The sequence below is a fragment of the Syngnathus leptorhynchus genome, chromosome 8, assembly GCF_054491065.1.
Source record: "Syngnathus leptorhynchus isolate UIUO chromosome 8, UIUO_Slep, whole genome shotgun sequence".
Lineage (NCBI taxonomy): Eukaryota > Metazoa > Chordata > Actinopteri > Syngnathiformes > Syngnathidae > Syngnathus > Syngnathus leptorhynchus.
In genome coordinates, this window is record NC_141202.1 from 13762334 (window position 1) to 13777505 (window position 15172).

The 15172-nt window shown below is 45.1% G+C and overlaps 1 pseudogene; it reads left to right on the forward strand.

Annotated features, from left to right (window-relative positions):
* The first annotated feature begins 4382 nt into the window (after positions 1-4382).
* LOC147053828 (uncharacterized) lies at positions 4383-5230 on the forward strand (annotated as a pseudogene).
* Positions 5231-15172: the final 9942 nt, after the last annotated feature.

Here is a 15172-nt window from a genome sequence, read left to right on the forward strand (position 1 = left end):
AAAACTAATTTGAGAAAAATAATTGATTAGTTGTGTTGTAAGAGTCTACAAACTTCTATATTTTAGTTAAATCTGAGAGATTGAGTTGGTTAATTAAAATAATAATAATAATAATAATCTGATTAATTCGACGGCTGTTTTTTTTTGTGTTGAGTTTTTTTGGATTAGTGAATTGTTCTATCGGGAACATTAGGAATAATTACGAAAGGGATTGTGTTGGTATATGAATGTTGTGTGGAGGACTTGGATAACTTGAGACCAATGTGTTGAAAAGACTCCTCTTTGGTGACTGTGTGTGAGATGCAAATGAGCAGGGACGAATGATTTCCTGGATCAAAGGAAAATATAGGTTGAATGGTTGAGGTTGTTGGAGACTACTATGGGAGATTGGTAGAGCAACTTTGATGAAAGAGTGATTTTGTGCAAGTTAAATGCTAAGAAAACAAACACAAAAAACCCAAAGAAAAAGTTGTTTTTGGAATGCTAATTACTCAAGAAGCTATGAGGAAGTAGTGTGGGTGTTTTGAAGGGCACGCGCTTATGCGCTTCCCTGGCTAGTCAGCATTTGTTTGACTGATCAAAGGAGCCTTTTGTGACAGGACTTAACATCCAAATCTAACCGGGATCAGAGAATCTCCTTTGGGCCAGGAGGCAATAAATGGGATAGCCCGTGTCGTAAATGGTCTTTTGTCAGGAGGAATCTTTAGGAAGTGCTTGGATTCTCCTTGCAAGACTCCTGTTTTTCCAGTCCAAAAGGCCAATAAAATTGATTGGCGAATGATACAAGATTTCCGAGTAGTAAATGAAGCAGCACCTGATGTGCCTGACCCACACACGCTTCTAAACACTTTTTGAGGCAGCAGCAATTGCGACACATGGGCCTTGCCATGTGTCGACAGGAGGGGTGAGGTCAATTCACTACCTTTGGTTTAGATGCTTACTTAAATTTTTTTTGTCAAGCATGTCCTGTTTGTGTGAAACATAATCCACAAGGGAACATGAGACCTAAGAGAGGCTCATTTCCAAAACCGTCTTACCCATTCCAAATCATGCACATGGATTTTATTGAACTCACACAAAGTGGACCTCACAAATACTGCCTAGTGATGATTGATGCATTTTCCAAATGGGTTGAAATAGTTCCAGCTAAACGAGCAGATGCCTTAACAGTGGCAAAAGCCGTTTGCAAAACCGTCATACCGGTTCATGGCATCCCACAGATCATTTACAGTGACAATGGTCCACACTTTGTGAACCAAGTTGTACAAAACATGGCTGTACACCTTGGGATAACGTTAAAAAAACACTGTGCTTGGCACCCATCCAGTGCAGGCCTGGTTGAACGAGCAAACGCTACTATCAAAAGCAGGTTGAAAAAATGCATGGAATCAACAGGCAGAGCCTGGCCAGAGTGCCTAGACTTGGTGAAACTCTATATGAGAATCACCCCCAATTCAGAAGGGCTAACGCCTTTTGAAATTATACATGGGAGACCATATAGACTACCTGTGTTCCCTACAGATTTGCAAAAAGCAGATGAAGAACAGACCTTGGCAGATTACATGATCAGAACACTCAAAATGAAAGATGTGTTAAATGCAAATTTACTGCCGCCTGGTCTTCTCTCCCCACAGGTTGATAACCTCATTAAGCCAGGAGACTGGGTCTACATCAAGGTCATCAAAAGAAAGAACTGGGCCAGCCCGCGGTGGGAGGGACCATTCCAAGTCTTGCTGACTACCCCCACTGCAGTAAAGATTGCTGAACGGCCCAGCTGGATTCACCTCAGCCACTGCAAGTTGCAGAGAGTGCTGGACCCCTCATTCGGAGTGGTGGGGAAGTTCCGACTTCAAAGGGGTTTCATCGCTTAGGGTGGAACGTCTCAACGTCGGTGAAGAATTCAGCGATCCCCACTCCGCTAGGCGAGGAGATGTCCCAGTGTCTCTGCCATCCTAGTAGCAACGGAATTCCATATGCCAGGTGGATTCTATGCTGCGCTGTGGTTGGAGTGTGCTATGGTTTGTGGGCTCATCTGAATGGACCAATGGACAGTGTCATTCGTGGAAGAAGATGGTCACATGATGAGAATTTCGGGGACTGGTCATGGGACCGCAGAGGCCCATACGGGGCCTACGCTTGGTGCCGGTGTGTGGGGTTCACTGTGAGAGCTCACACACAGGAGGAATGCTATGTGTGTGTTCCAAACTCCCCCCCTTCCTTCACAAAAGTTTACCTGGAGGCCAGAACAATGACTGTCACTGAAGCAAATGCATGGCCTTTGTGGGAGGGATTTGGATTTCAACACCATGCTGTCACAGTCAGTGATGCTACCCCTACCGCCCTGGACTCACAGAAAAGAACCTGTGATCAAACTCTTTTGGATCAATGTCAACGCAACTGTTAAAGGACGAACATTGCCGCAAGTGGCCTACACAGAGAGATCAGCTGGAATGAACTACACATGTTACATCCAAGGAAACGAGACCCACAAATGCATCAACGACGACTGCTCTCCAGGAGGAAACTGGATGGGAGCTTTGGACATCACCGCTGAGTGTCAGGATAAGAGAGCCATTTCGAGTGGTGAGGGATCTCCCACCGATATGGCAGCACCATCAAACGGGACCTACTTCATACAGAATGGCTGGTGGCTTTGTGGTCACAAGGGTTATCCGATGCTGCCCGCCAACTGGACAGGAGTGTGTGCTCCAGTGTGGGTGACAGACCACACCTACAGGATACAACATCATCAGCTGACGACAGCACACAACTCTTCTGGACGTCGACGCAGGGCTGTTGTGACCTTTGACTCTCATGATCCTGTCTGGGGATGGTTCTGGACTTGATGACTGCAACACGACGGTTCCAGCAAGGAAGCAGATCCACCATCACCAGCGTCCCCGCCCCCAATTCAAATAGAGGCAGAATAATCCTCTTCCCCCTTGGTGGCCAGGTAGTCTACCCTGGCCACTGAAGACTGAAGACGACAACCACACGGCAGACACTTCCAGGTTCTCCCCCGACGAAGCAGTGCTGCAGAGGGGGTGAGAATTGTGCTCACCCTCCAACAGTGGGCGTACCAAGCCCCCGACGGCTGAACAATCACGAGCAATTTTTGTCTTGACTGTTGTTATTGGTAACATTCTGGTCGCCTAAGGCAGAGGGACCGTGTGAGACTTTTCCTGCATTATAACATCTTGCCGCAGGTTTTTCACTCACGCACTAAAATTGATCTACGTAGATTGCGTAGATGATGTTTAGCCGAGCATGTTTTACAGAAACTTAATGATTTGACCATCGAAAATGCTTCGCAAGTGATGGGTACAATGATGTGCTATTTCTGTGTTTTGATTTTATTGTTGTTTTTCTTTCTTCATTATATTTTCTTACTTATGTTTGATTGATCGGGGTGGGCATAATCATATGATAAACAGGAGGGATATGTTAGGGTTTACAAACTATCTTGATCGTATGATTATGTTGGGATGTAGACTAGAATGATGAACTTTGTTTTAACCTTCTACCTTTCTTTGACTCTGAAAAGTTTAACCATTCAGTTGTTGCCACTCTCCAAATGGTGTGTTGTTTAGATAGTCATCTGGAAGGCTCCACTAGGTTTTATTTCCACGACCTCGTAAAACAATAAACTGGGACCCTCTGAAGTGGTCAACCATTGTCTGTGGTAACCACCACACATGTAAATTGTCACCCCCACCTTTGCCACTCTCACCCCCACCCTTCTTCTCTCAATAAATACATTCTTGCAAGAATGCAAAGGCAGACTTTGTTCGGACATTGCTGTATCTACAGTAACGAACAAATTCTCCACTTGCAAGTGTTCAAAGGGCACACTGTCTCTCGTGTGGTTCTTGCAAAATATGTTAGAGTCAGAACATCCCTAACAGTCACAATTGAAATTTTCATGGGTACGCATCTTTTTGGGTCACCTGTACAAAGGAAACAAACACACCGTCAAATGGGAAGACAACACTGGTAACATACTTGCCCTGGCAGGGCGAACGCATGGGGACAATGTACTGCTATTAAATACATATAGGCGAGTTGAGGTGGTAAGACACTGCGCTCTACTTCTAACAAAAATTGGCGAGACTGATTTCGGACAATATAAGTGTACCTGTTTCAAACGAAGTGTGAGGAAAATAGACCGCACGGCCGGCCATAAGAAGGCAGACAGCATACATCTCGTAATGTTGACAAAGAAAATAGCAATTGCTGAAAAGCAAATCGACAGCCCACTTGTGGCGGAGGAGGAGGTTACAGTTAAAACCAACACCCCACCCCTTACAACAACTGGCAGCAGCAGTGAAACCCAGTCTGACGCTGCAGGGACGCTCAGGACAAGGGAAGAGGCTATACAGCCAATGCCTGACGTTCCTGAAAATGTCAATGAAGCGTTTGCGGAATCGGACTGGTCCCCGGCGGAGGTGGAAAGTCACTTGCATGCTATGGCAAGACGAGGGGCGGCATGGAAGGCTTATGGGTTTGATGCCTTGGCATTACCAGGAATTGATGAATGGGCAGGAAAAAACATGCGGTATCAACTGATGGTGCATTCGATTAAATCAGCCAAAACAGTAAGTGGGCCGTGTTTGGTAAGGGTAAAATCACCAAGTACGCTGCGGGCTGTTTTTCAAACTGTTCCGGTGCCGGTGTCCGACGACTGTCAATTTAGGCTACTGCTTTGGATAGTGTATGAACAATCGTGGAAGGCACCCGAAACTGACTCCCAGGTCAGGAAGACTTTCAAACCCACAGGGGTGTGCGCATGAATAAGTGAACTCCCCTACTTGGATATGCTTGCCACGCATGAGGACATCCAAGTTGCGGTGCCAGGGTCCATAGAGGTTCGACCGGTGAGGGTGCCTACCTGTTTTTGCTCTAATGTGACACATGGAGGACCTGGGGTGGCTATGGGAGAGGCAGATTGCGATTCTTATCTCATGCAGTTCCCAGGAGAAGCATGGGGGGAAAGGGGTGCCTTTCACCCGGTGACCTTTACTCTACCAGACACCCAGAACACTATTACTGTGATGGTGGAGAATCGTACAGTCCCTGGCAACACAACCGTGGGCAATCTTAGGGGCATCTGGTGGGTGTGTGGGACGAGAGCTTATTTGTTTTTGCCTTATGGCTGGATGGGTTGCTGTTATTCTGCCACCCTGAAACTTCCGTTCGAGGTAATGACGATAAGGAAGGGCCGCAAGTCTGAGGGGGAGACCTTTAAGTCGGTCCCGAGTAGGGCTAAGAGGGAGATGGCAGCGTTTCACACTACTGACGCGTACCATCGGAGAATTAGCTCGGGAGAAAAATGGGGCCTTGGGCTGTTTCCCTGGTATGGGGTGACGTTTTTGGCGGACCACATTGATAACATTACATATACCCTCCAGGGGTTTGCAAACGAGACGATCAAAGGCTTCAGGCAGTTGTCGCTTACCCAAAAGAGCCATCGGTTGACTCTGCTGAAACACGACATGGCGTTGGATTATATTTTGGCAAGGCAAGGGGGGTTGTGTGTGGCCCTAAATTTGTTAGATGACGCTTGTTACACTTTGATCCCAGATAACACCGACAACATAACCAGTATCATTGACGCGCTTAGTGTCATTCGGATTCCTTTGGGCCGTCAGAGGGTGCAGGTTGGTCAGCGACAAGCTGAATCCAGGATAGACTGGGACCGGTGGGGACCATAGTGGCACAAGTGTTGGGGGCACTCGGGATATCCCTATGCGTGATGTTTTGTTTCTGCACCGTGATATTGACTTGCGCGAAGGCTATGATCTTGAGATGGATAGGTGTGGCGATGCCAAGGGACCAAACCCAAATGCCGTTACTCCCGGTCAATCTTGAGACCAATCTGCAAGATGCAGATGGAATGATAGTGAAAGACAGGTACTTGGCTTAAATTAACGAGATCTCAAATTAAAGGTAAAATAATAATAATAAGCGGATAAAAAGAAAAAGGAAAAAGACAAAAGAAAAATGAAGACGGGAAAGTAACGAGGGTGTAAACCGGGGTGTGCGATACGATAAAGTACCAGTTTCTTGATTAACCGGGTGTCATGTGAGTTTTTGTGTGTAATGTGGCGTGATTTCTTTGAAATGTAACTCACCTGACAGTGTTGCCCATCCCGTGACAGACTTTACCACCGTTGTCGTGTCAAATTTACATGTGTGCCTTGCGTTTTGTGCCGTTGTCATCACTCGATACTGGCAGTGGTTCTTATTCGTTACAGAACCTCTGGATGCTGACCGGGGCCTTGCAAGGGACTCTGTGGACAGTGAACTGGACATAAGGACTTTGTATGGACAGCAGGCCCTGGGCAGTGATACCCGGCACGACCCACCACTGGAGATTCTGGACTGGACTTTGCATCAGCACGCACCAGCCCATGCAAACGGGGGCAACTCTTCTGGGTTTTGATTCAATATGCATGCTCTGATACCTCATTATTAGATACCTCATTGATTTATTCCCATCTTTATTTACCTCATTTTGTTACTTTTTGCATGTTTATTATGTGACGGTACACTTCGACCGTTGAGCGATCGGTGGACATGTCATTCTCTCCTGTATTGTTTTGGGAAGCTCATACTGTGTTTTGTGAACTGTGATGTGCGCCGGGACTCCTTCGACCTGGCTTACGCCAGGTGGAGGGAATCACTGGGGTCGTTAGAATGGGTCTCCCTCTTTTTCCTTGTCATTAGACTGGCAAGGTTTTTTCTCGAGGGAGGGCCGGCAGCTTTTTGGGGCTTCTAATAGACCATGTCAAATTTGCTACTTCCCAAATTATCGGGTGTTTACGTTAATTAAATAATGCGGCATTAAATTTTCTTTGCTGGTGGTTCCTGAGAGGTCTCAGATTGCTGTCAGGGAGCAATTGGATACCAAAAAGTAGTTTGAGCTTTCCTAGTTAAAATAACCTTATGTAGGCTAAGCATTTATAGGCCAAATTGTAGACGTGAGCATTAATTTGGTTGGGGAAAGGTTTTTGGGTGGTGCCGATGTCATCTTTTGTCAGATCGTTTTTCGGGACGCTTAATTCGTCCCGAAGTGGGGAATTATGTGGTATATTTTTGCCTGCATGTCTTTCTGTATGTTGCATTCACAGGGCCAGGGTCATGCCTCAGGTCAAGCACAGGCCTATTTGTGTGGACAGGGTGATTTGGTTTCAGTAATGTAGATGCACGACAAATTTTAGAATGACCGGTTGTTCGGGACCACAAGAACAACCAAGTTGAGGGCCTTGTAAGGGCAGACAGCCAACACATGCACGGGAGTCTCAAAGAGTAGTTACTATTCAAAGCGATGAGATCATGAGTCTCGTCAGGTATAAGAAAGGCGTTGCCTGGCAGACGGGGGGCTTTTTGAACATCGTGTCTGGGGGGGGCTTCCTGACATCGTGTCTGTGGGGCGTGAGAGAACATCTTCTGACATCGGCTGAATAAAATCTTTTTCCAACCAGCCGTGTGTCCCCGAAGCATTTCCTTCTTTAAAGCCAGCATTTTTCACCAAGTGTTTTGAGAAGACCAGCGAAGTGTTGGAATTTATTTCTAATTTAACATAAACTCAAGTTACTAATCTGACTCCAATTTGTGACCTTACCCAACTGCCACTCATCCAACAATATGCGCGCTCGTTCTGCAATAGAAAGGTATCAGGAAGCCGGCATTTTCACACACGAGTGGATTTATTCCTAACACACAGATCTAATACAAGCACCTGGGTCTCGGGTCCCTCTCAATACAGCTCTGTACGCCTCTGTTGCCACCAGCAGACGTACTCTACATCCGAGTTGCCCAGCCATGAGTTATACTACACAATATGCAAATGGAACAGCAACAAAGGCATTCTGTCATTATTCTATTGGCTATGTGTATACTGCAGTTAACTTTAGCTTGCTCTCATTGGTCTTTCTTCTCCTGCAGAATCACTTGCTGGCTCCTCCTGGTTGTAGTTTTCCTTACAGGGTCACCAGTTGTTATCCACCAGCTGCCCCTGGGTCATCTTGTCCTCCTTGCTGCTCCTGGGTTATCATTTGTTCTGGAACATTCCATTCTTCCACATCCTTGCACCACATATCTTGTTTTGTTCCCCCCGTCACACGCTCAGCACTTTACAGTTTCACACTCTCATACACAGGATGTCTAATGGAACTACTTTAAGCTCAAACTCTTATGTTCCTTTAGAAGCCACGAAGACAATTCACCACACTAGCCCAAGTTACATATCCTCATGGCGGCCCCGTGAGTGGAGCTCCTTTGGATCGAGGTTTATGCAAAGAGCTCACGTGAATATATCGTTGCTCTTTGGTGAGGTGATTGAGTGTTCCGTCTGTACGATTTGTCTTTGAACGCACCTCGCTTTAACGGCAAAACGCGAATGAACTTAAAGAATTAAAATGAGAATAATCCTTTCTAAAAATTTAAATTGACTGACACAAACGTGTGTTCTTCAGTTTTTTATTGAAAACAACATCGTCCTGACGCCGTACGTACGGCATCGGTCTTTTGCTTTCCAAACAAGGGGTGCGCGCTCCCGCGGCAGGGGAAACAAATCCTCACGAGGGAACCAAACCTGTTTGACCTGGCAGACCCAAAAGGTCTGCGGGGAACATCAGACTGAATTCCCTATCAGAAAGAGCTTAACCTCCGACCTCCAGCAGAGCATTTCCCACATCCCAGGGGAGGCAGGGGACATTGAGTCTGAGTGGACCATGTTCCATGCCTCTATAGTTGAGGTGGCCGACCGGAGCTGTGGCTGTAAAGTGGTCGGTGCCTGTCGTGGTGGCAACCCCCGAACCCGCTGGTGGACACCGGCTGTAAAAGATGCCGTCAAGCTAAAGGAGTCCTATTGGCCCATGGAACTCTACCTCGGATAAAAACTAGGCATGTCGACCGGAAAGGGAGCTACACATGTTGCAACCCGACCCTGGGTAAGCGGTAGGATGCTCGGACGAGATTCAAACGGCCGTTCTGTCGTTCATTCTGGGTGAAGAGAGACACACAAATTGGAAATGGGGGATTTGACGTTGGTTCTGAGTGTCTAAACCATTACGTTCAAAAGTTAGGGTCAAAAGACGACCTCCATCCACGTCGAAATGAGTCAGATGGGTGCAGTCCACAGCAGAGGGCATGCCCCCAGCAGAGGATGTACTTCCCCTATTCTTGACCTTGAGGTAATGACGTGCTGATGGCATTTTATTAATCTTGTAAGAATACGTATGTAGAAATTGAATGTCCTTTCAGGTATATATTTTAGGTTGAAGCTTTAATAACTTTCATGAACAGTTACAGGTAGTATAACATTGACTCCTCACTTAGCCTGTACAGCAACAACTCTCACTCTCTGTTCAACACGATCTGATTTCCTCAGTCTCTTAAAGGGGTAGCGTCTAATTATCACAACACGTCTCCTTTTCTTTTAAATGAAATGTCCTTCCTTAGTTTTAGCTTTACTTACCTTGACAAAATGTGGACTAATAATAATGATCAGTAATATAAAATTGTGATTCTGTACTGTATTATTAATTCAAAATCAGATATACAACATTTTAACAAATAACTGGGATTGAGATCTCTGAACACACATTACTCTTGTATCAATAACAAACATAATGGTGGTGAGATTCTGTGGTGGGAACTTGTCAATGTCTTATCACTCTAACCTTTGCTATATTTCAGTGATAAGTCTTTGAGGAGGTCGTCTGTTTACCCTCATAGGGCATCTCCTCCTGGCTTCAGGGTTAACATGTTCAGGATCACCTGCTCGTCTATTAACACTGTCGTCATCACTGTTATCACCGTCTCCTGTTGTGAATGGGACTTCCGGTTTGTGTTTCAGGAGTTTGAAGTGTGATCTGTGTCTTGTGAGTTTGTGTTGAGGTCTCTGTGCAGTGACCATTGTTCCTTTCACTGTGATGACTTTGTAGGGGTTAGGGTTGAATGGTGTCACAGGTTTTCCTGTTTTCCTCTGTTGTATCAGAACAACATCACCCACCTTGAGTTCAGAGTGTGATGCGTTCCTCCTTTTGACTGCATCATTTTTCATTTTGTCTTTCTTCAATCCATCTGTCCGACGGAGATCTTCATCATTGGGAGGATGAGAGATGGATGATAGTTTTATATTTATGGGGCGACCATAGAACACTTCAGCCAGAGGCTGGTTGGTGGTGTGATGAGGTGTTACACTGTAGTTCCTGACGAACTTGTATCGCTCCTGTTTCCATGGCTTGCCTTCCAGCGTAGCTGTGTGTATTGCTTTGGTCAGAGTCCTGTCGAATCTTTCAACTGCAGTGTTGGCCTGTGGCCAGTAGGGGGTAATCTTTCTGTGGTGGAACCCAAGGTATTTTGCAAAGTCTGAAGTCCTTGCTTGAGAATGGGGGCCCATTATCGCTTTTCACCACTTTTGGAATGCCCACAGTTGAAATGATTTTGTCCATGACAGGGATGAGTTTGTATGTTGATGTGGACAGCATAATCTCTACAAAGGGAAATCTTGATGATCTTGATCTATAATGACTAACAAGTAGGAAGGAAAGGGGCCAGAGAAGTCCACTGCAACATTTTCTCAAGGTCCCTGTGGGAGTTCAGACATTTGTAGTGGCTGATGCTCAGTCTTTGGTGTGGATGATCGACAAGGAAGGCAGTGGAATATCAGTTCCTCGGTTTGTTTGTCTATCTTCGGAAACCAGACTTTCTCTCGGAGCAGCTGCTTAGTTGTGAATGCCTTGATGTCCCTCATGAGCGAGTGCAAGTGCTCTGGATTGCAGGGTCACAGGCATGACGAGTCTGGTGCCCTTAAGAACGAGACTGCCTCCATCCACAGTTATAAATTCTTCCCTAATGTTGTAAAATGTTTTCAGGGTTGACTGATCAAATTGTGTGGCGTTGTCATGTAGGCTGTCCCAGTTACCTGAGTGAATAATTTTGACAACATGTTGTAACAGTGGATCACCGAGAGTCAATCTTTTCACTTCTCCTGAGATGTGATGATGTGCAGCTGAGTATTATCTGAGACTTTATTTCCTTGTCCACATTTGTGAATTCACAATTTTGAGATAGCTGTCTCAGACTGGTATAAAATGCATCAACAGTTTCACCTTGGTTTTGTTTTGACAGTCTAAATATATAGATTTCATATTCTACATTATGACTTGGACTGAAATATTCGGTGAGTCTTATTGCCTTATCAAAATCACCTGGTTATCCTTTTTCAGGAAAAGTCTTGAAAAGAGAGCAACAGCAATGTGTACATGTTCTATTAGGGGAGACAATCTCTGTACAATGTGATGCTCATATATGTACAATTATTTTATTATTTTATGTAAACATAACTGCTCAATCAGAATACGTATACAACACACACAACTGGATGAACACACACAGGGGGGTGACGCCCCCCACACCTAGGTACGAAATGGTCATGTGACAAGTTCCCGCCTCAGGTACGAAATGGTCATGTGACAAGTTCCCGCCTTTCCGGACAGTATAAAACACATATGTCAGAGTCAAGGCCCGCGGGCCACATCCGGCCCGCAAGAAGGTTTTTTACGGCCCCTGGGATGATCTTGATTTATTATTAGAACCGGCCCGCAGCAAGCCGGCAGCCCGCAGATCTTTTACACGCACCAATACTACATTTCCCACAATGCAAAGGTGACGCACCGAGCAGTAGGCTGCTTCATTTCAATATTTATTGGCACAGCAGTCGTCAGCATCACAGTAAAATTAACTTTCAGATACCCATCAAAAATGGCAAAACGGAAGGTGGATACTGAGAACCGGGGGTTTCAAACAAGGTGGGAGTCGGAGTATATGTTCACGAAGGTAGCTGGAAAACCTGTGTGTCTTCTGTGTGGAGAAAGTGTGGCGGTACTGAAAGAGTATAATCTGAGACGACATTATGAAACGAAACACGCGGACAAAAACAAGAATATGGACATGGAACAAAGGCTACAAAAGGCAGAGGAATTAAAACGAGGCCTCAAATCTCGACAGGCTCTGTTCAAAAAAGCCAAATCACAAGGCCAGGCTGCTGTCAAGGCCAGTTTTATTTTGGCAGAAGAGATCGCTAAATCAGCCCGGCCATTTACGGAGGGGGATTTCATCAAAAACTGCATGATTAAAGTTTGTGACGAAGTTTGCCCAGAAAAAAGGCAACTCTTTTTAAATGTGAGTCTGAGCAGAAACACCATTGCCGAGAGAGTAGACCAGTTGTCCATCAATCTAAAAGAGCAGCTTGTGAAAAAGGGAAAAGATTTTATTGCATATTCCTTGGCTGTGGATGAGAGCACCGACATTTCTGACATTGCCCAGTTGTCAATTTTCATCCGCGGAGTGGACTCCAACCTAAGCGTGACAGAGGAGTTTTTGGCTTTACGTCCTATGCATGGCACAACTACGGGGCATGATTTGTATGAAGAGGTGTCAAGATGTGTAAATGAGATGGAGCTGCCTTGGGAAAAACTCGTGGGTTTGACAACCGACGGAGCACCTGCGATGTGTGGACACAGGAGCGGACTGGTGGCGAAGATACGGCAATTTGAAAATTTGAGCCACTTTCCCAGCTGCCAGACCATGAAAGAGAAGCTCTCTACCAGTGCGTTCCCGAGCACACAGTTGGCTGATAAAATAGGTATGCTTGCCGCTGACTTTCGACGCCGATTTGCTGACTTTGAAGCACAAAAAAGCAGGTTGGAACTGCTCGGTAACCCATTTGCTGTTGACGTGGAAAGCTCACCACCAAACCTCCAAATGGAGTTGATTGACCTCCAATGCAATGATGCACTGAGGGCAAAATATGCGGCAGTGGGTGCTGCGGAGTTCGCCCGTTTCCTCCCCGGCACAATGCCCCAGCTGCGCATCCAGGCTGCTCAAACGTTGTCTATGTTTGGCAGCACATACCTGTGTGAACAACCTTTTTCTTTGATGAACCTGAACAAAACATCACACAGAAGTCGACTTACTGCTGAACACCTCCACTCAATTCTGAGGATTTCTTCAGCTCAGAGCCTTACCCCGAACATTGATGAACTTGTGGAAAAGATGGGACACCACCAAGTATCACCCTCAACCTCAAACAAGTGAACATTACTGTGCAATCACATATTTAGAGTTTTTACTCAGTTCAAGTTTAAAAGTTAAAATTTAATATTTGTTTTCACTGCATGTTACTTCTCCTTAAACAAAGTGTTGTTTTTGATTAATAGATTTTTGCACTTTATTTTTTTGTATTTCAATCCAATTATATTTTAAAAATATTTCAGTTGAGTGGATGATAGAAAATTGCTATTATTGTTTTTTCTTTGAAGTAAATTTAGCCCACTTTTGCTAAAATAGAAAATATAGTCTACTGATGGTGCCTTGAATACCGGTTTCTTTCATTTAATGTTCATGTTATGGGGATATTTATATAAAGGAAATTTGTCTTTTGTGTCTGTTGAAAATTAAAGATTACTGACAGAGCCATAAGAAAATATTGCTTTATTTATCTGATCATATTGTAATATATTTGTTAGGTTTTCAGTAGGTTCAATTAGGTTCACTAGACTATATGCGTCATTTAAAATTTTTTCAATGAACATTCGAACAGTCCGGCCCTCGTCTTGTAGCTGATTTTTTTATTTGGCCCTCCGTCCATTTGACTTTGACACCCCTGGTATAAAACAAGATGACCTGGAGGCAGAAGCTGTTTCATCTGCTGCCGTGCCTTGTGTACTGGCCGCCATTAAACAACCCAAGATCTTGTCAATAAAAAAACAACTCTATACTCCACATCTTACCTGCGTGTAGCTGGCCCCCACACACACGCAAAATTTAAGGAAAATAGTCTGTTTCGTTTGTGCTTCGTTTGTGCTGGTTTGTGCAGCAAACTTTTTCGTTTGTGCTGCTCCGGTTTCGTAGATATTAGACATTTATTATTATTATTAAGGGGGGGCTGGGTGACGTCATCGCGATAGAAGTAAATGTCTAATATCTACGAAACCGGAGCAGCACAAACGAAACTTTTTGCTGCACAAACCAGCACAAACGAAGCACAAACGAACGGTACCATTTTGGGTCCATTTGGAGGAAAAGGGGGGGCTGGGTGACGTCATCGCGATAAAAATAAATGTCTAATATCTACAAAACCGGAGCAGCACAAACAAAATTTTTTGCTGCACAAACCAGCACAAACGAAGCACAAACAAACGGTACCATATTGGGTCCATTCGGAGGAAAAGGGGGGGGGCTGGGTGACGTCATCGCTATAAAATAAATGTCTAATATCTACGAAACCGGAGCAGCACAAACGAAACTTTTTGCTGCACAAACCAGCACAAACGAACGGTACCATTTTGGGTCCATTTGGAGAAAAAGGGGGGGGGGGGCTGGGTGAACTCTGGATGACCTATAAAATAATCTTTTATAACTCGAAAATCGTTGCTGCACAAACGAAATTTTTTGCTGCACAAACCAGCACAAACGAAACAGACTATTTGCCTTAAATTTTGCGTGGGTGGGGGGGCAGCTTCACGCAGGTCACATCTTTGTTGTCCTGGCTCAAAATCGGACACCCCGCGCAACACGCAACAGTCTCAAAGATATCATGCACTTGTTCTCCAGCGTAGTACAGATGCATAGCCCTTTTTCTTGTTTTATCAGTTATGGCAGGTGCCGTGAGAAATGTCTGAAATCTCCTCGTCCACTTCGCCCATTTTAGGGAAAGGGAAGCTGGCTCCATCAAAGAGGGAGAATGAGGGTAATCCAGCCACATCTGCCATGGTTACAATAGTTTGACAGTGTTTTTCTTCTCTCGGGAATACTACTGTCCAGTTACGTCCATGTGTGTCTAGTCGTTGCTAGTTCCTTTGTCTTCAATAGGCAATGACACGTCTCTTTCGACTAAAGTGCTGAGTGTTGCTCGCTAGTGGAGTTTTTTTCCCCTTAAGATGGGAGTTCAGCCCGTAAAATACCATCGTTCTGAAGATATTCCTGCAATAATTTATTTCCGTCACATGGCCGTTTAATCACGAGTCCGTTACCAGCACTGCGGCTATTCTGTGATTCAGTAGGCAAACAGTTGTGTGCGGAAGAAACGCCGTCGCTCGCGGGTATCAGTTTACGTCAGTTGCGCAATATCGTCGCCATTGTAGAAACTGAATGTCCTCTC